This window comes from Ranitomeya imitator, chromosome 1 (genome assembly GCF_032444005.1).
Source record: "Ranitomeya imitator isolate aRanImi1 chromosome 1, aRanImi1.pri, whole genome shotgun sequence".
Lineage (NCBI taxonomy): Eukaryota > Metazoa > Chordata > Amphibia > Anura > Dendrobatidae > Ranitomeya > Ranitomeya imitator.
In genome coordinates this window covers 585,166,700-585,190,318 of record NC_091282.1, presented here as the reverse complement: position 1 = coordinate 585,190,318, position 23,619 = coordinate 585,166,700, and positions in this window count along the sequence as shown.

The window sequence follows — 23,619 nt, the reverse complement described above, 5'->3', positions numbered from 1 at the left end:
CACCCTACACTCTACACTCTATACCCTACACTCTATAACCTACACTCTATACCCTACACTCTATACCCTACTCTCTACACTTCATACCCTACAATCTACACTCTATAACCTACAATCTACACCCTACACTCCACACTCTATACCCTACACTCTATAACCTACACTCTATACCCTACACTCTATACCCTACTCTCTACACTTTATACCCTACACTCTACACTCTATACCCTACACTCTATACCCTATACTCTACACCCTACACTCTACACTCTATACCCTACACTATATAACATACACTCTATACCCTACTCTCTACACTTTATACCCTACACTCTACACTCTATAACCTACAATCTACACCCTACACTCCACACTCTATACCCTACACTCTATAACCTACACTCTATACCCTACACTCTATACCCTACTCTCTACACTTTATACCCTACACTCTACACTCTATACCCTACACTCTATACCCTATACTCTACACCCTACACTCTACACTCTATACCCTACACTATATAACCTACACTCTATACCCTACAATCTATACCCTACTCTCTACACTTTATACCCTACACTCTACACTCTATACCCTACACTCTATACCCTACACTCTACACTCTATACCCTACACTCTATACCCTACACTCTACACTCTATACCCTACACTCTACACTCTATACCCTACACTTTAAACCCTACACTCTATACCCTACACTCTACACTCTATACCCTACACTCTATACCCTACTCTCTACACTTTATACCCTACACTCTACACTCTATACCCTACACTCTATACCCTACACTCTATACCCTACACTCTACAATCTATACCCTACACTCTATACCATACACTCTATACCCTACACTCTACACTCTATACCCTACACTCTATACCATACACTCTATACCATACACTATATGCCCTACACTCTAATCTCCATACCATACACTCTATACCCTACACTCTATAACATACATTCTACACCCTACACTCTATACCATACACTCTATACCCTACACTCTACACTCTATACCATACACTCTATACCCTACACGCTACACTCTATACCCTAAACTCTACACCCTACACTCTATACCCTACACTCTATACCCTACACTCTATACCCTACACTCTATACCCTACACTCTACACTCTATACCCTACACTCTATACCCTACACTCTATACCATACACTCTATACCATACACTCTATCCCCTACACTCTATACCATACACTATACACTCTATACCCTACACTCTATACCCTACACTCTGCACTCTATACCCTACACTCTATACCCTACACTCTACACTCTATACCCTACACTCTACACTCTATACCCTACACTCTATACCCTACAATCTATACCATACACTCTATATCATACCCTCTATACCCTACACTCTATACCCTACACTCTACACTCTATACCCTACACTCTACACTCTATACCCTACACTCTATACATTACAATCTATACCATACACTCTATACCATACACTCTATACCCTACACTCTATACCTCACACTCTACACTCTATCCCCTGCACTCTATACCATACACCCTACACTCTATACCATACACTCTGTACCCTACACTCTAAACTCTATACCCTACACTCTATACCCTACACCCTACGCTCTATAGCCTACACTCTATACCCTACACTCAACACTCTATACCCTACACTCTATTCCATACACTCTATACCCTACACTCTATACCCTACACTCTACACTCTATACCATACACTCTACACTTTACACTCTATACCCTACACTCTATACCCTACACTCTATACTCTATACCCTACACTCTATACTCTATACCATACACTCTATACCGTACATTCTACACTCTATACCCTACACTCTATACCCTACACTCTAATCCCTACACTCTACACTCTATATCCTATACTCTATACCCTACACTCTATACCCTACACTCTAGACTCTATACCCTACAGTCTATACCATACACTCTATACCCTACACTCTACACTCTATTCCCTACACTCTATACCATACACTCTATACCCTACACTCTTTCCCCTACACTATACACTCTATACCCTACACTCTACACTCTATACTATAGACTCTATACCCTACAATCTACACTCTATACCCTACAATCTATACCCTACACTCTATACCCTACACTTTATACCCTACACTCTATACCCTACGCTCTACACTCTATAACCTACACTCTATAACATACACTTTACACCCTACACTCTATACCATACACTCTATACCCTACACTCTATACCATACACTCTACACCATACACTCTATACCATACACTCTACACCCCACACTCTACACTCTATACCCTACACTCTATACCCTACACTCTATACTATACACTCTATACCATACACTCTATACCATACACTCTATCCCCTACACTCTATACCATACACTTTACACTCTATACCCTACTTTCTATACCCTACACTCTACACTCTATACCCTACACTCTATACCCTACACTCTACACTCTATACCCTACACTCTACACTCTATACCCTACACTCTACACCCTACACTCTATACCATACACTCTATACCCTACACTCTACACTCTATACCCTACACTCTATACCCTACACTCTATACCCTACACCCTACGCTCTATACCCTACACTCTATACCCTACACTCTACACTCTATACCCAACACTATATTCCATACACTCTATACCCTACACTCTATACCCTACACTCTACACTCTATACCCTACACTCTACACTTTACACTCTATACCCTACACTCTATACTCTATACCCTACACTCTATACCGTACATTCTACACTCTGTACCCTACACTTTATACCCTGCACTCTAATCCCTACACTCTACACTCTATACCCTACACTCTATACCCTACACTCTATACCCTACACTCTACACTCTATACCCTACACTCTATACCCTACACTCTATACCCTACACTCTACACTCTATACCCTACACTCTATACCATACACTCTACACTCTATTCCCTACACTCTATACCATGCACTCTATACCCTACACTCTATACCCTACACTATACACTCTATACCCTACACTCTACACTCTATACCATACACTCTATACCCTACACTCTATACCCTACACTCTACACTCTATACCCTACAATCTATACCCTACACTCTATACCCTACACCCTACACTCTATACCCTACAATCTACACTCCATACCCTACACTCTATACCATACATTCTATACCCTACACTCTATACCATACACTCTACACCATACACTCTATACCATACACTCTACACCCCACACTCTACACTCTATACCCTACACTCTATACCCTACACTATACACTCTATACCCTACACTCTACACCATACACTCTATACCCTACACTCTATACTCTACGCTATACATTCTATACCTTACAATCTATACCTTACACTCTTTACCCTACACTCTATACCCTACACTCTACACTCTATAACCTACACTCTATACCATACACTCTATATCCTACACTCTATACCCTACACTCTATACCCTACACTCTACACTCTATACCCTACACTCTATACCATACACTCTATACCCTACCCTCTATGCCCTACACTCTAATCTCCATACCATACACTCTATACCCTACACTCTATAACATACATTCTACACCCTACACTCTATACCATACACTCTATACCATACACTCTACACTCTATACCATACACTCTATACCCTACACTCTACACTTTATACCCTACACTCTATACCCTACAATCTATACCCTACACTCTATACCCTACACGCTATACCCTACACTCTATACCCTACACTCTATACCCTACACTCTACAATCTATACCCTACACTCTATACCATACACTCTATACCCTACACTCTACACTCTATACCCTACACTCTATACCATACACTCTATACCATACACTATATGCCCTAAACTCTAATCTCCATACCATACACTCTATACCCTACACTCTATAACATACATTCTACACCCTACACTCTATACCATACACTCTATACCCTACACTCTACACTCTATACCATACACTCTATACCCTACACGCTACACTCTATACCCTAAACTCTACACCCTACACTCTATACCCTACACTCTATACCCTACACTCTATACCCTACACTCTATACCCTACACTCTACACTCTATACCCTACACTCTATACCCTACACTCTATACCATACACTCTATACCATACACTCTATCCCCTACACTCTATACCATACACTATACACTCTATACCCTACACTCTATACCCTACACTCTGCACTCTATACCCTACACTCTATACCCTACACTCTACACTCTATACCCTACACTCTATACCCTACAATCTATACCATACACTCTATATCATACCCTCTATACCCTACACTCGATACCCTACACTCTACACTCTATACCCTACACTCTACACTCTATACCCTACACTCTATACATTACAATCTATACCATACACTCTATACCATACACTCTATACCCTACACTCTATACCTCACACTCTACACTCTATCCCCTGCACTCTATACCATACACCCTACACTCTATACCATACACTCTGTACCCTACACTCTAAACTCTATACCCTACACTCTATACCCTACACCCTACGCTCTATAGCCTACACTCTATACCCTACACTCAACACTCTATACCCTACACTCTATTCCATACACTCTATACCCTACACTCTATACCCTACACTCTACACTCTATACCATACACTCTACACTTTACACTCTATACCCTACACTCTATACCCTACACTCTATACTCTATACCCTACACTCTATACTCTATACCATACACTCTATACCGTACATTCTACACTCTATACCCTACACTCTATACCCTACACTCTAATCCCTACACTCTACACTCTATACCCTATACTCTATACCCTACACTCTATACCCTACACTCTAGACTCTATACCCTACAGTCTATACCATACACTCTATACCCTACACTCTACACTCTATTCCCTACACTCTATACCATACACTCTATACCCTACACTCTTTACCCTACACTATACACTCTATACCCTACACTCTACACTCTATACTATAGACTCTATACCCTACAATCTACACTCTATACCCTACAATCTATACCCTACACTCTATACCCTACACTTTATACCCTACACTCTATACCCTACGCTCTACACTCTATAACCTACACTCTATAACATACACTTTACACCCTACACTCTATACCTTACACTCTATACCCTACACTCTACACCCTACACTCTACACTTTATACCCTACACTCTATAACCTACACTCTATACCCTACACTCTTTACCCTACTCTCTACACTTTATACCCTACACTCTACACTCTATACCCTACACTCTATACCCTACACTCTACACTCTATACCCTACACTCTACACTCTATTCCCTACACTCTATACCATACTCTCTATACCCTACACTCTTTACCCTACAATATACACTCTATACCCTACACTCTACACTCTATACCATACACTCTATACCCTACACTCTATACCCTACACTCTACACTCTATACCCTACAATCTATACCCTACACTCCATACCCTACACTCTAAACCCTACACTCTATACCCTACACTCTACACTCTATACCCTACACTCTATACCATACACTCTATACCCTACACTCTATACCCTACACTCTATACCCTACACTCTACACTCTATACCCTACACTCTATAACATACACGTTATACCCTACACTCTATACCTTACACTCTATACCCTACACTCTACACCCTACACTCTACACTCTATACCCTACACTCTATAACCTACACTCTATACCCTACACTCTATACCCTACTCTCTACACTTCATACCCTACAATCTACACTCTATAACCTACAATCTACACCCTACACTCCACACTCTATACCCTACACTCTATAACCTACACTCTATACCCTACACTCTATACCCTACTCTCTACACTTTATACCCTACACTCTACACTCTATACCCTACACTCTATACCCTATACTCTACACCCTACACTCTACACTCTATACCCTACACTATATAACATACACTCTATACCCTACTCTCTACACTTTATACCCTACACTCTACACTCTATAACCTACAATCTACACCCTACACTCCACACTCTATACCCTACACTCTATAACCTACACTCTATACCCTACACTCTATACCCTACTCTCTACACTTTATACCCTACACTCTACACTCTATACCCTACACTCTATACCCTATACTCTACACCCTACACTCTACACTCTATACCCTACACTATATAACCTACACTCTATACCCTACAATCTATACCCTACTCTCTACACTTTATACCCTACACTCTACACTCTATACCCTACACTCTATACCCTACACTCTACACTCTATACCCTACACTCTATACCCTACACTCTACACTCTATACCCTACACTCTACACTCTATACCCTACTCTTTAAACCCTACACTCTATACCCTACACTCTACACTCTATACCCTACACTCTATACCCTACTCTCTACACTTTATACCCTACACTCTACACTCTATACCCTACACTCTATAACCTACACTCTATACCCTACACTCTACAATCTATACCCTACACTCTATACCATACACTCTATACCCTACACTCTACACTCTATACCCTACACTCTATACCATACACTCTATACCATACACTATATGCCCTACACTCTAATCTCCATACCATACACTCTATACCCTACACTCTATAACATACATTCTACACCCTACACTCTATACCATACACTCTATACCCTACACTCTACACTCTATACCATACACTCTATACCCTACACGCTACACTCTATACCCTAAACTCTACACCCTACACTCTATACCCTACACTCTATACCCTACACTCTATACCCTACACTCTATACCCTACACTCTACACTCTATACCCTACACTCTATACCCTACACTCTATACCATACACTCTATACCATACACTCTATCCCCTACACTCTATACCATACACTATACACTCTATACCCTACACTCTATACCCTACACTCTGCACTCTATACCCTACACTCTATACCCTACACTCTACACTCTATACCCTACACTCTACACTCTATACCCTACACTCTATACCCTACAATCTATACCATACACTCTATATCATACCCTCTATACCCTACACTCTATACCCTACACTCTACACTCTATACCCTACACTCTACACTCTATACCCTACACTCTATACATTACAATCTATACCATACACTCTATACCATACACTCTATACCCTACACTCTATACCTCACACTCTACACTCTATCCCCTGCACTCTATACCATACACCCTACACTCTATACCATACACTCTGTACCCTACACTCTAAACTCTATACCCTACACTCTATACCCTACACCCTACGCTCTATAGCCTACACTCTATACCCTACACTCAACACTCTATACCCTACACTCTATTCCATACACTCTATACCCTACACTCTATACCCTACACTCTACACTCTATACCATACACTCTACACTTTACACTCTATACCCTACACTCTATACCCTACACTCTATACTCTATACCCTACACTCTATACTCTATACCATACACTCTATACCGTACATTCTACACTCTATACCCTACACTCTATACCCTACACTCTAATCCCTACACTCTACACTCTATATCCTATACTCTATACCCTACACTCTATACCCTACACTCTAGACTCTATACCCTACAGTCTATACCATACACTCTATACCCTACACTCTACACTCTATTCCCTACACTCTATACCATACACTCTATACCCTACACTCTTTCCCCTACACTATACACTCTATACCCTACACTCTACACTCTATACTATAGACTCTATACCCTACAATCTACACTCTATACCCTACAATCTATACCCTACACTCTATACCCTACACTTTATACCCTACACTCTATACCCTACGCTCTACACTCTATAACCTACACTCTATAACATACACTTTACACCCTACACTCTATACCTTACACTCTATACCCTACACTCTACACCCTACACTCTACACTTTATACCCTACACTCTATAACCTACACTCTATACCCTACACTCTTTACCCTACTCTCTACACTTTATACCCTACACTCTACACTCTATACCCTACACTCTATACCCTACACTCTACACTCTATACCCTACACTCTACACTCTATTCCCTACACTCTATACCATACTCTCTATACCCTACACTCTTTACCCTACAATATACACTCTATACCCTACACTCTACACTCTATACCATACACTCTATACCCTACACTCTATACCCTACACTCTACACTCTATACCCTACAATCTATACCCTACACTCCATACCCTACACTCTAAACCCTACACTCTATACCCTACACTCTACACTCTATACCCTACACTCTATACCATACACTCTATACCCTACACTCTATACCCTACACTCTATACCCTACATTCTACACTCTATACCCTACACTCTATAACATACACTTTATACCCTACACTCTATACCTTACACTCTATACCCTACACTCTACACCCTACACTCTACACTCTATACCCTACACTCTATAACCTACACTCTATACCCTACACTCTATACCCTACTCTCTACACTTCATACCCTACAATCTACACTCTATAACCTACAATCTACACCCTACACTCCACACTCTATACCCTACACTCTATAACCTACACTCTATACCCTACACTCTATACCCTACTCTCTACACTTTATACCCTACACTCTACACTCTATACCCTACACTCTATACCCTATACTCTACACCCTACACTCTACACTCTATACCCTACACTATATAACATACACTCTATACCCTACTCTCTACACTTTATACCCTACACTCTACACTCTATAACCTACAATCTACACCCTACACTCCACACTCTATACCCTACACTCTATAACCTACACTCTATACCCTACACTCTATACCCTACTCTCTACACTTTATACCCTACACTCTACACTCTATACCCTACACTCTATACCCTATACTCTACACTCTACACTCTATACCCTACACTATATAACCTACACTCTATACCCTACAATCTATACCCTACTCTCTACACTTTATACCCTACACTCTACACTCTATACCCTACACTCTATACCCTACACTCTACACTCTATACCCTACACTCTATACCCTACACTCTACACTCTATACCCTACACTCTACACTCTATACCCTACTCTTTAAACCCTACACTCTATACCCTACACTCTACACTCTATACCCTACACTCTATACCCTACTCTCTACACTTTATACCCTACACTCTACACTCTATACCCTACACTCTATACCCTATACTCTACACCCTACACTCTACACTCTATACCCTACACTATATAACCTACACTCTATACCCTACACTCTATACCCTACTCTCTACACTTTATACCCTACACTCTACACTCTATACCCTACACTCTATACCCTACACTCTACACTCTATACCCTACACTCTATACCCTACACTCTACACTCTATACTCTACACTCTATACCCTACTCTTTAAACCCTACACTCTATACCCTACAATCTACACTCTATACCCTACACTCTATACCCTAAACTCTACACTCTATACCCTACACTCTATACCCTACACTCTACACTCTATACCCTACAATCTATACCCTACACTCTATACCCTACACTCTATACCCTACAATCTACACTCTATACCCTACACTCTATACCATACACTCTATACCCTACACTCTATACCATACACTCTACACCATACACTCTATACCCTACACTCTATACCTCACACTCTACACTCTATCCCCTGCACTCTATACCACACACTCTACACTCTATACCCTACACTCTATATCCTACACTCTATACCCTACACTCTATACCCTACACTCTACACTCTATACCCTACACTCTATACCCTACACTCTACACTCTATACCCTACACTCTACACTCTATACCCTACACTCTATACCCTACAATCTATACCATACACTCTATACCATACACTCTGTACCCTACACTCTATACCCTACACTCTACACTCTATACCCTACACTCTATACCCTACACTCTATACCCTACACTCTACACTCTATACCCTACACTCTATACCCTACACTCTATACCCTACACTCTACACTCTATACCCTACAATCTATACCCTACACTGTATACCCTACACCCTACACTCTATACCCTACAATCTACACTCTATACCCTACACTCTATACCATACACTCTATACCCTACACTCTATACCCTACACTCTATACCCTACACTCTACACTCTATACCCTACACTCTATAACATACACTTTATACCCTACACTCTATACCTTACACTCTATACCCTACACTCTACACCCTACACTCTACACTCTATACCCTACACTCTATAACCTACACTCTATACCCTACACTCTATACCCTACTCTCTACACTTTATACCCTACAATCTACACTCTATAACCTACAATCTACACCCTACACTCCACACTCTATACCCTACACTCTATAACCTACACTCTATACCCTACACTCTATACCCTACTCTCTACACTTTATACCCTACACTCTACACTCTATACCCTACACTCTATACCCTATACTCTACACCCTACACTCTACACTCTATACCCTACACTATATAACCTACACTCTATACCCTACTCTCTACACTTTATACCCTACACTCTACACTCTATAACCTACAATCTACACCCTACACTCCACACTCTATACCCTACACTCTATAACCTACACTCTATACCCTACACTCTATACCCTACTCTCTACACTTTATACCCTACACTCTACACTCTATACCCTACACTCTATACCCTATACTCTACACCCTACACTCTACACTCTATACCCTACACTATATAACCTACACTCTATACCCTACACTCTATACCCTACTCTCTACACTTTATACCCTACACTCTACACTCTATACCCTACACTCTATACCCTACACTCTACACTCTATACCCTACACTCTATACCCTACACTCTACACTCTATACCCTACACTCTACACTCTATACCCTACTCTTTAAACCCTACACTCTATACCCTACACTCTACACTCTATACCCTACACTCTATACCCTACTCTCTACACTTTATACCCTACACTCTACACTCTATACCCTACACTCTATACCCTATACTCTACACCCTACACTCTACACTCTATACCCTACACTATATAACCTACACTCTATACCCTACACTCTATACCCTACTCTCTACACTTTATACCCTACACTCTACACTCTATACCCTACACTCTATACCCTACACTCTACACTCTATACCCTACATTCTATACCCTACACTCTACACTCTATACTCTACACTCTATACCCTACTCTTTAAACCCTACACTCTATACCCTACAATCTACACTCTATACCCTACACTCTATACCCTAAACTCTACACTCTATACCCTACACTCTATACCCTACACTCTACACTCTATACCCTACAATCTATACCCTACACTCTATACCCTACACTCTATACCCTACACTCTACACTCTATACCCTACACTCTATACCATACACTCTATACCCTACACTCTATACCATACACTCTACACCATACACTCTATACCCTACACTCTATACCTCACACTCTACACTCTATCCCCTGCACTCTATACCACACACTCTACACTCTATACCCTACACTCTATATCCTACACTCTATACCCTACACTCTATACCCTACACTCTACACTCTATACCCTACACTCTATACCCTACACTCTACACTCTATACCCTACACTCTACACTCTATACCCTACACTCTATACCCTACAATCTATACCATACACTCTATACCATACACTCTGTACCCTACACTCTATACCCTACACTCTACACTCTATACCCTACACTCTATACCCTACACTCTATACCCTACACTCTACACTCTATACCCTACACTCTATACCCTACACTCTATACCCTACACTCTACACTCTATACCCTACAATCTATACCCTACACTGTATACCCTACACCCTACACTCTATACCCTACAATCTACACTCTATACCCTACACTCTATACCATACACTCTATACCCTACACTCTATACCCTACACTCTATACCCTACACTCTACACTCTACACCCTACACTCTATAACATACACTTTATACCCTACACTCTATACCTTACACTCTATACCCTACACTCTACACCCTACACTCTACACTCTATACCCTACACTCTATAACCTACACTCTATACCCTACACTCTATACCCTACTCTCTACACTTTATACCCTACAATCTACACTCTATAACCTACAATCTACACCCTACACTCCACACTCTATACCCTACACTCTATAACCTACACTCTATACCCTACACTCTATACCCTACTCTCTACACTTTATACCCTACACTCTACACTCTATACCCTACACTCTATACCCTATACTCTACACCCTACACTCTACACTCTATACCCTACACTATATAACCTACACTCTATACCCTACTCTCTACACTTTATACCCTACACTCTACACTCTATAACCTACAATCTACACCCTACACTCCACACTCTATACCCTACACTCTATAACCTACACTCTATACCCTACACTCTATACCCTACTCTCTACACTTTATACCCTACACTCTACACTCTATACCCTACACTCTATACCCTATACTCTACACCCTACACTCTACACTCTATACCCTACACTATATAACCTACACTCTATACCCTACACTCTATACCCTACTCTCTACACTTTATACCCTACACTCTACACTCTATACCCTACACTCTATACCCTACACTCTACACTCTATACCCTACACTCTATACCCTACACTCTACACTCTATACCCTACACTCTACACTCTATACCCTACTCTTTAAACCCTACACTCTATACCCTACACTCTACACTCTATACCCTACACTCTATACCCTAAACTCTACACTCTATACCCTACACTCTATACCCTACACTCTATACCCTACACTCTATACCCTACACTCTATACCCTACACTCTTCACCCTACACTTTATAGCTTACACTCTATACCCTACACTCTATACCATTCACTCTATACCCTACACTCTATACCCTACACTCTATACCCTACACTCTACACCATACACTCTATACCCTACCCTCTATACCTTACACTCTATACCCTACACTCTACACATTAAACCCTACACTATATACCCTACACTCTACACTCTATACCCTACACTCTATACCATACACTCTATACCCTGCACTCTATACCCTACACTCTACACTCTATACCCTACACTCTACACTCTACACCCTACACTCTACACTTTACACTCTATACTCTACACTCTATACCCTACACTCTATACCCTACACTCTACACTTTATCCCCTACACTCTATACCCTACACTCTATACCCTACACTATATACCCTACACGCTATACCCTACACTCTATACCCTACACTCTATACCCTACACTCTATACCCTACATTCTACACCCTACACTCCATACCCTACACCCTATACCCTACACTCTATACCCTACACTCTACACCCTACACTCTATACCCTACACTCTATACCCTACACTCTATACCCTACACTCTATACCCTGCACTCTACACTCTATACCCTACTCTCTAAACCCTACACTCTATACCCTACACTCTACACTCTATACCCTACACTCTATACCCTACACTCTATACCCTACACTCTACACTCTATACCCTACACTCTACACTCTATACACTACACTCTATACCCTACAATCTATACCATACACTCTATACCATACACTCTATACCCTACACTCTACACTCTATACCCTACACTTTACACTCTATACCCTACACTCTATACCCTACAATCTATACCATACACTCTTTACCATACACTCTATACCCTACACTCTATACCTCACACTCTACACTCTATCCCCTGCACTCTATACCACACACTCTACACTCTATACCCTACACTCTATATCCTACACTCTATACCCTACACTCTATACCCTACACTCTACACTCTATACCCTACACTCTATACCCTACACTCTACACTCTATACCCTACACTCTACACTCTATACCCTACACTCTATACCCTACAATCTATACCATACACTCTATACCATACACTCTGTACCCTACACTCTATACCCTACACTCTACACTCTATACCCTACACTCTATACCCTACACTCTATACCCTACACTCTACACTCTATACCCTACACTCTATACCCTACACTCTATACCCTACACTCTACACTCTATACCCTACAATCTATACCCTACACTGTATACCCTACACCCTACACTCTATACCCTACAATCTACACTCTATACCCTACACTCTATACCATACACTCTATACCCTACACTCTATACCCTACACTCTATACCCTACACTCTACACTCTATACCCTACACTCTATAACATACACTTTATACCCTACACTCTATACCTTACACTCTATACCCTACACTCTACACCCTACACTCTACACTCTATACCCTACACTCTATAACCTACACTCTATACTCTACACTCTATACCCTACTCTCTACACTTTATACCCTACAATCTACACTCTATAACCTACAATCTACACCCTACACTCCACACTCTATACCCTACACTCTATAACCTACACTCTATACCCTACACTCTATACCCTACTCTCTACACTTTATACCCTACACTCTACACTCTATACCCTACACTCTATGCCCTATACTCTACACCCTACACTCTACACTCTATACCCTACACTATATAACCTACACTCTATACCCTACTCTCTACACTTTATACCCTACACTCTACACTCTATAACCTACAATCTACACCCTACACTCCACACTCTATACCCTACACTCTATAACCTACACTCTATACCCTACACTCTATACCCTACTCTCTACACTTTATACCCTACACTCTACACTCTATACCCTACACTCTATACCCTATACTCTACACCCTACACTCTACACTCTATACCCTACACTATATAACCTACACTCTATACCCTACACTCTATACCCTACTCTCTACACTTTATACCCTACACTCTACACTCTATACCCTACACTCTATACCCTACACTCTACACTCTATACCCTACACTCTATACCCTACACTCTACACTCTATACCCTACACTCTACACTCTATACCCTACTCTTTAAACCCTACACTCTATACCCTACACTCTACACTCTATACCCTACACTCTATACCCTAAACTCTACACTCTATACCCTACACTCTATACCCTACACTCTATACCCTACACTCTATACCCTACACTCTTCACCCTACACTTTATAGCTTACACTCTATACCCTTCACTCTATACCCTACACTCTATACCCTACACTCTATGCCCTACACTCTACACCATACACCATACACTCTATACCCTACCCTCTATACCTTACACTCTATACCCTACACTCTACACATTAAACCCTACACTATATACCCTACACTCTACACTCTATACCCTACACTCTATACCATACACTCTATACCCTACACTCTATACCCTACACTCTACACTCTATACCCTACACTCTACACTCTACACCCTACACTCTACACTTTACACTCTATACTCTACACTCTATACCCTACACTCTATACCCTACACTCTACACTTTATCCCCTACACTCTATACCCTACACTCTATACCCTACACTCTATACCCTACACTCTATACCCTACACTCTATACCCTACACTCTATACCCTACACTCTATACCCTACATTCTACACCCTACACTCCATACCCTACACCCTATACCCTACACTCTATACCCTACACTCTACACCCTACACTCTATACCCTACACTCTATACCCTACACTCTATACCCTACACTCTATACCCTGCACTCTACACTCTATACCCTACTCTCTAAACCCTACACTCTATACCCTACACTCTACACTCTATACCCTACACTCTATACCCTACACTCTATACCCTACACTCTACACTCTATACCCTACACTCTACACTCTATACACTACACTCTATACCCTACAATCTATACCATACACTCTATACCATACACTCTATACCCTACACTCTACACTCTATACCCTACACTTTACACTCTATACCCTACACTCTATACCCTACAATCTATACCATACACTCTTTACCATACACTCTATACCCTACACTCTATACCTCACACTCTACACTCTATCCCCTGCACTCTATACCACACACTCTACACTCTATACCCTACACTCTATATCCTACACTCTATACCCTACACTCTATACCCTACACTCTACACTCTATACCCTACACTCTATACCCTACACTCTACACTCTATACCCTACACTCTACACTCTATACCCTACACTCTATACCCTACAATCTATACCATACACTCTATACCATACACTCTGTACCCTACACTCTATACCCTACACTCTACACTCTATACCCTACACTCTATACCCTACACTCTATACCCTACACTCTACACTCTATACCCTACACTCTATACCCTACACTCTATACCCTACACTCTACACTCTATACCCTACAATCTATACCCTACACTGTGTACCCTACACCCTACACTCTATACCCTACAATCTACACTCTATACCCTACACTCTATACCATACACTCTATACCCTACACTCTATACCCTACACTCTATACCCTACACTCTACACTCTATACCCTACACTCTATAACATACACTTTATACCCTACACTCTATACCTTACACTCTATACCCTACACTCTACACCCTACACTCTACACTCTATACCCTACACTCTATAACCTACACTCTATACCCTACACTCTATACCCTACTCTCTACACTTTATACCCTACAATCTACACTCTATAACCTACAATCTACACCCTACACTCCACACTCTATACCCTACACTCTATAACCTACACTCTATACCCTACACTCTATACCCTACTCTCTACACTTTATACCCTACACTCTACACTCTATACCCTACACTCTATACCCTATACTCTACACCCTACACTCTACACTCTATACCCTACACTATATAACCTACACTCTATACCCTACTCTCTACACTTTATACCCTACACTCTACACTCTATAACCTACAATCTACACCCTACACTCCACACTCTATACCCTACACTCTATAACCTACACTCTATACCCTACACTCTATACCCTACTCTCTACACTTTATACCCTACACTCTACACTCTATACCCTACACTCTATACCCTACTCTCTACACTTTATACCCTACACTCTACACTCTATACCCTACACTCTATACCCTACACTCTACACTCTATACCCTACACTCTATACCCTACACTCTACACTCTATACCCTACACTCTACACTCTATACCCTACTCTTTAAACCCTACACTCTATACCCTACACTCTACACTCTATACCCTACACTCTATACCCTAAACTCTACACTCTATACCCTACACTCTATACCCTACACTCTATACCCTACACTCTATACCCTACACTCTATACCCTACACTCTTCACCCTACACTTTATAGCTTACACTCTATACCCTACACTCTATACCATTCACTCTATACCCTACACTCTATACCCTACACTCTATACCCTACACTCTACACCATACACCATACACTCTATACCCTACCCTCTATACCTTACACTCTATACCCTACACTCTACACATTAAACCCTACACTATATACCCTACACTCTACACTCTATACCCTACACTCTATACCATACACTCTATACCCTACACTCTATACCCTACACTCTACACTCTATACCCTACACTCTACACTCTACACCCTACACTCTACACTTTACACTCTATACTCTACACTCTATACCCTACACTCTATACCCTACACTCTACACTTTATCCCCTACACTCTATACCCTACACTCTATACCCTACACTATATACCCTACACGCTATACCCTACACTCTATACCCTACACTCTATACCCTACACTCTATACCCTACATTCTACACCCTACACTCCATACCCTACACCCTATACCCTACACTCTATACCCTACACTCTACACCCTACACTCTATACCCTACACTCTATACCCTACACTCTATACCCTACACTCTATACCCTGCACTCTACACTCTATACCCTACTCTCTAAACCCTACACTCTATACCCTACACTCTACACTCTATACCCTACACTCTATACCCTACACTCTATACCCTACACTCTACACTCTATACCCTACACTCTACACTCTATACACTACACTCTATACCCTACAATCTATACCATACACTCTATACCATACACTCTATACCCTACACTCTACACTCTATACCCTACACTTTACACTCTATACCCTACACTCTATACCCTACAATCTATACCATACACTCTTTACCATACACTCTATACCCTACACTCTATACCTCACACTCTACACTCTATCCCCTGCACTCTATACCACACACTCTACACTCTATACCCTACACTCTATATCCTACACTCTATACCCTACACTCTATACCCTACACTCTACACTCTATACCCTACACTCTATACCCTACACTCTACACTCTATACCCTACACTCTACACTCTATACCCTACACTCTATACCCTACAATCTATACCATACACTTGATACCATACCCTCTATACCCTACACTCTATACCCTACACTCTACACTCTATACCCTACACTCTATACCCTACACTCTATACCCTACACTCTACACTCTATACCCAACACTCTATTCCATACACTCTATACCCTACACTCTATAATCTACACTCTACACTCTATACCCAACACTCTAATCCATACACTCTATACCCTACACTCTATACCCTACACTCTACACTCTATACCCTACACTCTATTCCATACACTCTATACCCTACACTCTATACCCTACACCCTACGCTCTATACCCTACACTCTATACCCTACACTCTACACTCTATACCCTACACTCTACACTCTATACCCTTCACTCTATACCATACACGCTATACCCTACACTCTATACCCTACACTCTATACCCTACACTCTACACCCTACACTCTACACCCTACACTTTATACCCTACACCCTATACCCTACACTCTATACCCTACACTCAACACCCTACACTCTATACCCTACACTCTATACCCTACACTCTATACCCTACACTCTATACCCTACACTCTACACTCGATACCCTACACTCTATACCCTACAATCTATACCATACACTCTATACCATACACTCTATACCATACACTCTATCCCCTACACTCTATACCATACAGTCTACACTCTATACCCTACACTCTACACCCTACACTATATACCCTACACTCTACACTCTATACCCTACATTCTCTACCCTACACTCTATACCATACACTCTATACCATAAACTCTATCCCCTACACTCTATACCATACACTTTACACTCTATACCCTACTTTCTATACCCTACACTCTACACTCTATACCCTACACTCTATACCCTACACTCTACACTCTATACCCTACACTCTACACCCTACACTCTATACCATACACTCTATACCCTACACTCTACACTCTATACCCTACACTCTATACCCTACACTCTATACCCTACACCCTACGCTCTATACCCTACACTCTATACCCTACACTCTACACTCTATACCCAACACTCTATTCCATACACTCTATACCCTACACTCTACACTTTACACTCTATACCCTACACTCTATACTCTATACCCTACACTCTATACCGTACATTCTACACTCTATACCCTACACTTTATACCCTACACTCTAATCCCTACACTCTACACTCTATACCCTACACTCTATACCCTACACTCTATACCCTACACTCTACACTCTATACCCTACACTCTATACCCTACACTCTATACCCTACACTCTACACTCTATACCCTACACTCTATACCATACACTCTACACTCTATTCCCTACACTCTATACCATACACTCTATACCCTACACTCTATACCCTACACTATACACTCTATACCCTACACTCTACACTCTATACCATACACTCTATACCCAACACTCTATACCCTACACTCTACACTCTATACCCTACAATCTATACCCTACACTCTATACCCTACACCCTACACTCTATACCCTACAATCTACACTCTATACCCTACACTCTATACCATACACTCTATACCCTACACTCTATACCATACACTCTACACCATACACTCTATACCATACACTCTACACTCTATACCCTACACTCTACACCCTACACTATATACCCTACACTCTACACTCTATACCCTACATTCTCTACCCTACACTCTATACCATACACTCTATACCATACACTCTATCCCCTACACTCTATACCATACACTTTACACTCTATACCCTACTTTCTATACCCTACACTCTACACTCTATACCCTACACTCTATACCCTACACTCTACACTCTATACCCTACACTCTACACTCTATACCCTACACTCTACACCCTACACTCTATACCATACACTCTATACCCTACACTCTACACTCTATACCCTACACTCTATACCCTACACTCTATACCCTACACCCTACGCTCTATACCCTACACTCTATACCCTACACTCTACACTCTATACCCAACACTATATTCCATACACTCTATACCCTACACTCTATACCCTACACTCTACACTCTATACCCTACACTCTACACTTTACACTCTATACCCTACACTCAATACTCTATACCCTACACTCTATACCGTACATTCTACACTCTATACCCTACACTTTATACCCTACACTCTAATCCCTACACTCTACACTCTATACCCTACACTCTATACCCTACACTCTATACCCTACACTCTACACTCTATACCCTACACTCTATACCCTACACTCTACACTCTATACCCTACACTCTATACCATACACTCTACACTCTATTCCCTACACTCTATACCATACACTCTATACCCTACACTCTATACCCTACACTATACACTCTATACCCTACACTCTACACTCTATACCATACACTCTATACCCTACACTCTATACCCTACACTCTACACTCTATACCCTACAATCTATACCCTACACTCTATACCCTACACCCTACACTCTATACCCTACAATCTACACTCTATACCCTACACTCTATACCATACACTCTATACCATACACTCTACACCATACACTCTATACCATACACTCTACACCCCACACTCTACACTCTATACCCTACACTCTATACCCTACACTCTATACTATACACTCTATACCCTACACTCTATACCCTACACTATACACTCTATACCCTACACTCTACACCATACACTCTATACCCTACACTCTATACTCTACGCTATACATTCTATACCTTACAATCTATACCTTACACTCTTTACCCTACACTCTATACCCTACACTCTACACTCTATAACCTACACTCTATACCCTACACTCTATACCCTACACTCTATACCCTACACTCTACACTCTATACCCTACACTCTATACCCTACACTCTATACCATACACTCTATACCATACACTCTATCCCCTACACTCTATACCATACACTATACACTCTATACCCTACACTCTATACCCTACACTCTGCACTCTATACCCTACACTCTATACCCTACACTCTACACTCTATACCCTACACTCTACACTCTATACCCTACACTCTATACCCTACAATCTATACCATACACTCTATATCATACCCTCTATACCCTACACTCTATACCCTACACTCTACACTCTATACCCTACACTCTACACTCTATACCCTACACTCTATACATTACAATCTATACCATACACTCTATACCATACACTCTATACCCTACACTCTATACCTCACACTCTACACTCTATCCCCTGCACTCTATACCTCACACTCTACACTCTATCCCCTGCACTCTATACCATACACCCTACACTCTATACCATACACTCTGTACCCTACACTCTAAACTCTATACCCTACACTCTATACCCTACACCCTACGCTCTATACCCTACACTCTATACCCTACACTCAACACTCTATACCCTACACTCTATTCCATACACTCTATACCCTACACTCTATACCCTACACTCTACACTCTATACCATACACTCTACACTTTACACTCTATACCCTACACTCTATACCCTACACTCTATACTCTATACCCTACACTCTATACTCTATACCATACACTCTATACCGTACATTCTACACTCTATACCCTACACTCTATACCCTACACTCTAATCCCTACACTCTACACTCTATACCCTATACTCTATACCCTACACTCTATACCCTACACTCTAGACTCTATACCCTACAGTCTATACCATACACTCTATACCCTACACTCTACACTCTATTCCCTACACTCTATACCATACACTCTATACCCTACACTCTTTACCCTACACTGTACACTCTATACCCTACACTCTACACTCTATACTATAGACTCTATACCCTACAATCTACACTCTATACCCTACAATCTATACCCTACACTCTATACCCTACACTTTATACCCTACACTCTATACCCTACGCTCTACACTCTATAACCTACACTCTATAACATACACTTTGCACCCTACACTCTATACCTTACACTCTATACCCTACACTCTACACCCTACACTCTACACTTTATACCCTACACTCTATAACCTACACTCTATACCCTACCCTCTTTACCCTACTCTCTACACTTTATACCCTACACTCTACACTCTATACCCTACACTCTATACCCTACACTCTACACTCTATACCCTACACTCTACACTCTATTCCCTACACTCTATACCATACTCTCTATACCCTACACTCTTTACCCTACAATATACACTCTATACCCTACACTCTACACTCTATACCATACACTCTATACCCTACACTCTATACCCTACACTCTACACTCTATACCCTACAATCTATACCCTACACTCCATACCCTACACTCTAAACCCTACACTCTATACCCTACACTCTACACTCTATACCCTACACTCTATACCATACACTCTATACCCTACACTCTATACCCTACACTCTATACCCTACACTCTACACTCTATACCCTACACTCTATAACATACACTTTATACCCTACACTCTATACCTTACACTCTATACCCTACACTCTACACCCTACACTCTACACTCTATACCCTACACTCTATAACCTACACTCTATACCCTACACTCTATACCCTACTCTCTACACTTCATACCCTACAATCTACACTCTATAACCTACAATCTACACCCTACACTCCACACTCTATACCCTACACTCTATAACCTACACTCTATACCCTACACTCTATACCCTACTCTCTACACTTTATACCCTACACTCTACACTCTATACCCTACACTCTATACCCTATACTCTACACCCTACACTCTACACTCTATACCCTACACTATAT